The 5561-nt window shown below is 34.8% G+C and overlaps 1 pseudogene; it reads left to right on the top strand.

Annotated features, from left to right (window-relative positions):
* Positions 1-328: 328 nt before the first annotated feature.
* LOC104168362 lies at positions 329-2604 on the top strand (annotated as a pseudogene).
* Positions 2605-5561: the final 2957 nt, after the last annotated feature.

Genomic DNA, 5561 nt, shown 5'->3' with positions numbered 1-5561 from the left:
TTTACTTCAACCGCTCTGTGGGAGAATGTACAGTTAAGGATAGGTGTTAAAAAAGATGAACACTGAAGCGTGCTTGTGATGCATGTGAAATGTTACGGTGCATATGAAATGTGAATTTGCAGTATTTTCATTTACATATTCTGTGATTATGAACCTTGGGGAATGGAGTTGGATGCCTGTGAAACAACGTGCTTATGTGTCTGTCACTTGGTGACTCCTGAAACATACAGGGCTTCCTCTTCCAGATTATAGTTATAACTTTAAGTTGTTGTGGAATGTGAAATAGCTTGTTCTTCAAGTATATATTTTTTTTTTCTTTCTAGGAACCAAAGAAATGGCTGCTACGCAATCTATCTTCACATTTGCTCTCTGCGTTTTAATTATAACTGAATTAATACTGGCTACAGAGAGCTCTTATATCTTAGGAGTTCCGTAAAATCCATCTGACTGCCAGATCAAGAAGGTGTTTCACAGGCTGGCTATGAAATACCACCCAGACAAAAATAAGAGTCCTGGTGCAGAAGTGACATTTAGAGAAATTGCTGAAGGTAAGATATGCTAACCTTAGTCTTAATAATTTGATACATGGTTTGTATCTGTGAGCAAACGTGGTAACTTGAAGTATACTTTGTTTTTACTGCATAAGAGGTAACAAGGATTTTTTTCTTAATTCTGCTTGTGTGCTGTCAAATGTCCAGTATCAATATCTGACTTGTTCTGTGTCTTTGCACATAGGCAGACCTTTTTACACAGGGGGACCTAACAGCAACCCTCCAGTAACTATGGGGGGATTATCAAAAAAACAGAGCAGAATGTTTCAGTGGTTCGTGGCAGGAGTACAAGAGACAATAAGCGCAAGAGGTTCAGAGTGGTTATAAGGAAAAACTTTTTCACCTTCAGGACAGGCCAGTGTTGGAACAGGTTGTTTAGAGAGGTTGTGCGGTCTCCAGTCTTGGAGATTCTTCAGGAATCGGTGGCTAAAGCCCTGAGTAACCTAGTCTGGTCTCATAACTGACCCTACTTTGAGCAGGAGGTTAGAGTAGAGACCTGAGGTCACTTGCAACTTGAACTGTCCTGTAATCCTAGGAATACACCATTCATAGTGTTTTGTATATAAAATATGACAGTGGAAGCAAATAATCAAGAATAGAAAAAGACTTGCTGAAAAATAAGCTGTTCCCACTTCTGCTCCCCATAGACTCTGTTATAACATCCATCTATTTGTGTAGTTCTCCTAACTAAGCTAATAAGAGATTTCTGGGTTTTACCTTCTTGTCTGCAGAGGAGTTCTTTTGAAAGAAAGGTAGTAATTAATATAATGAAAGGGAAGGACAGTATTGTTAGATACTTACTGCAGTTGTTGGCACCTATCATAGGAGGAATTATGAACTCTTAAGTAGGTGTTGAAGTATATAGAATAATTGCAAGCCGTTGACAGATAAGAAAATGGAAGCATTTAAAATACTTGACGTTATCAGAATGGGTATATTACCTGTCAGAGGTTTTGCCTTGGAACACGAGTAGCTGTAGTTCTGGAGCAAAGATTGGATGGAAACCTAATTCTACTTCAGGTATATCAAATCACAAAATCTAGGTTTATTGCTGAACTTGTGAAAAATGGAGAATTTGGACATAGGGGAAATTAATTCCCTTTATTTTATCTCCTTGATGTTTATCTTATTGCTTAGTTGTAACTGCAGTGTAGCTAGAACTTCCTGGCTGGCAAGTAGTTTTGCAGACGTTGTGCTGTGTTTCTGTGATAGAAATGCAGCAGGCAGGTCATTTTATTAGGGAGACTGTCTTCCCTCCTTCAGTCTTTCTGATTGCCACATATCATTGCTGTTTTCTTTCAAATATAAACACTAATTTTTATTGCTAGTTAAACTATGTTGTGTTATGTGACTTTAAAATTTTAAGGATATAATCTGTCCTCATAGTATAGCTATATTTATTATTATTAATGAATAAAGATTTTGAAACAGCTTATTTTGGTTTGGAGAAAGTTAAACAAATGTTGAGCTTGATTGGGCGTGTGTGTCAAATGAAAATCTTGCTTGAAATTTATCCTGTTGAGGGAGTGGGAGAAGGCTGTTCTTTGTGTATGGTTTTCTTTTTTTTCTTTTTAAATGGGAATGTAAATACACTTTTAAAACTTTTTCTTTAACAGAAATAGTATTTGAAACATGGTCAGATGAGAATAAATGAAGAGAATATGATCAGTTTGGCCGTCATGGAGGATAAGGAAATAATGGAAGCCCATTCCATCAGTCATTCAATTTTGACTTTGACAATCTGTTCAAAGACTTTGACCTCTTCAATCAAAAGTCATGGTCAAAAAAGTGCTTTGAAAAATCACTTCCGAAGTCATCGGGGAAGCTCACAATTGGCAAAGATGTTTTTTCCAAGAGTTCTCCTTTGAAGGTGAACTGTTTGATGTGTTTGAAAATACAGAAAAAATGTTTTCGTTTAGTGCCTTTGAAAAGACACACTGACATGCGGTGCAAACTGATACTAGGTTTCATGGATCCAGCAAGTGCTTGTATGACTGTCACTCGGAGATGAGGAGACACAGTTACCACATATACAGACTGCTCTGAACAATAATGCTTCCTTTCTTTTAATCTCTTTTCTTCTTCTTTCAACATCTTCATAATCTTTCTTGGTTTTGTGCTAACATGGAAAAAATTCTTTGAACTGTTTGTTCTAAAAAAGACTTAACTGCTGTAAGGAAATTGTAGATGAAACGAATCTTCGGAATAGAAATAGCATGCGTTTGGGAAGTAAATGTCTCAGTAACTACTTAAAATAGGAGAGAAGGAATCTCATGTGACAGAAAAAATTGTATGTATTCAGTTTAGTAAACACTTTCCCTAAATTTGAACTTCAACACAAGATGTATATTTTAAATTTCAGAAATGTAATACAATTTTTTTCATGTATGCCAATTCAGGACTGTATGAGTTATTGGTGCATGGATTGCAACAGAGGAGATACTTTCATTTTAAAGTGCTGCCTTTTTTTATCATGTCTATCCAAGTTGCAGTTTTTACATGATATGGACTTCTGATGCAAATTAGATAATTTACACAAAATAGCAGCAGAAATATGACTTACCTGGGTCTTTGTTACTGTGTCCAACACTGCAAATGTATTAAATAAAAAAACCACTCTTTGCAGTTGGAAAAGAACAAGAGAGAATAATTTAAGATTGTGCTTCACCTAGGATAATGATGTAGGAATTACTTTTATTTCCAAATAGCCTTTCATTGGCCTGAAAAGATCTTAGGATTTGAATAACCTTTGATTTATTAAGGGACATTCAAGTATGTAAGTTTGTGTGCACACAAGGTGGTGTTTTTTTTTTCTCTTCCAAAATACAAATACCTCTGTAACAAGATTTGGAATAGCATACCGGAAACACTCTTGTTTTATGTGTATTGTATTACCATGCGTTCGATGTAATTTCCACAGCTCAGTTTATTGAATTTAAACACTGCTCTGTGTTCTTGCAAACTTAAATGAGAGAAGCTTGCCTACAGTTTTCTAGTGTTTCTGGAAGGGTCTAAATAAAAAGTAGATAGATTGTGTTTACATTCCAGATTTATTACGTGTTGTTTAGATTGACCCATTTATTACCTGTCAACAGGAATTTTTCAGTGTTGTGATTTGAAAGGTAAATTCTTAGCATAAACACAGAGTAAAAGTGAAAATTACAGTCATTGTATTCATCTAATGCCTTGTGATGCTGGTATCTGCTAATAAGGACAGTACTGATGGCTATCAATTTCAGTGCCATGGCAACCCATAACCAGTCTAAACTATTTTAAAAAAAAAAAAACCCATGGCAAAACCCCTGAATATTTTAACTTATGTCAATCCAGAAGTTCTGTTTTATTTCTTAACTAATAGTACAGGTTTAGTATATTAAACTTGTTTACCTTAATAAGGTTACTGTGACCCACATATTGCTGTCCCTTTAGAATTGTGAGATAAGAATTTATCTTTCAGATTGATTGCATGAGCAAAATGAGCATTTTAAACAGCAGTGTTCTAATTAAGCTTTGAGTTCTTAAAATCTTTATCAAAAGAGATTTAACCCTTTGCTTCTCGGATGAATTTGAAAGCTGCCTAGTTACTAAGTAACCTTCCCCTCAATGTTACGTATTATTTCTTGTTCAGTTTTCATTCACTAAATAGTTGGAATGGATTGTTGCTTTATATTAAGTGCTTTTCCTTTTCCATATTGTTCCTTATTTATTAATAGATTAATACCTCATATAGGTCTTTAAAAAGCTAGTAATTTGTGCAACATTATTGGAATGTGCAATATTCTTATAGTAGGAAGGTGCTGGAGTGAGTGTTTGTCTGTTATTTCCACACTTTTTCTGTGTAAATAGAGATTTTTACTTTCTTCTGTATAATTAATATATGATTCAACCAAAAGTTGTGATTTATGTAGATTTATGCATTTTTTTCTTTAACATAGTACATCAGTTCTGTGCATGAATCGAATTATCTGCCTGATTTGTATCATATGGACATCCAAGTGAACAAATTATTAACTTAAAGTTCTGAATTACTTTCTATCGTGAATATCGAGGGTTTTGTTTTTTTTTAGAGGGCATTTCTGTATGCATCTGAGGAGAATTGTTCATGCTGATAAGATTTTGGAAGGATGTGGCTTTAATACTACTAAAGGTAGTATTAAATATAAAAGAGTATTAGTGAATGTGCTTTAGGGATGATGACTGCTGGAACTTAGAGGTGGGAGGCAGCTCTAGAAGCAGGATGCAAAGGTGAAATGTAATGCCTTTCTTAGCCTAGTGAATATTTTCTTAATTTAAAAAAAAAAAAATAATTGGGAAACAGCAGAATGAGCAGTTCTTAAGCATGGGATAAGGAATATTTAAAGTTCCTACTAGAACCAAACCAATCCCTGACTTCTCCAAAGGTAGTTTTCTCCGGTTATGAACTTGTGTTCATTCTTTAATCTTGAATTAGAGGAATAAAAACTAAAATGAGCACTGTAAATTGTAGGAAACACAGCCATCCCCAAAATTTAACTCTGTTTTAAGTAACTGTATGAGTTCACCATCTTTCAGACTAAGTTTTTAGGTGAAAATCAAGGGTCCTGGGCTGCTTCTAGGTTAGCTTCCCTTCTTTAAGGATGCTCCAGACTTTATTCATACAAAGTGTACTTGTTTTCCTTAACTCTTTAAAATCATAGTATGAAACTGATAATAAAATAAGGTTGCTAGTTTTCTAGCTGATAGTACCTTAAAAAGACTTCTGCCTAGTCTATTTTTATCTGCTTCCGTATTAGTTCTCTTAATTGCTTGTCATAGGAAAACCAATGAATACTTCCTATTATTCCTGTGGCCTCTCCAAGTGACCTTTCTGCTTGTTTTGGTTGTTGATCCAAGGTAAAAATCCAATGGAGAGCTTGCCGTTAGTATTGCAGAGTGTAGTGTATGGCTATCCATATGACTTTCTATGATGGGTATGCTTTATTCATAAAGATGTTAGCTGAAGAAATTTTACGCAGCAGTCTTCAGTTCCAT

The sequence above is a fragment of the Cariama cristata genome, unplaced genomic scaffold, assembly GCF_000690535.1.
Source record: "Cariama cristata isolate BGI_N322 unplaced genomic scaffold, ASM69053v1 scaffold9431, whole genome shotgun sequence".
Lineage (NCBI taxonomy): Eukaryota > Metazoa > Chordata > Aves > Cariamiformes > Cariamidae > Cariama > Cariama cristata.
The sequence above is the reverse complement of the archived record's forward strand: the minus strand, read 5'-3'. Positions and strand labels throughout refer to the sequence as shown.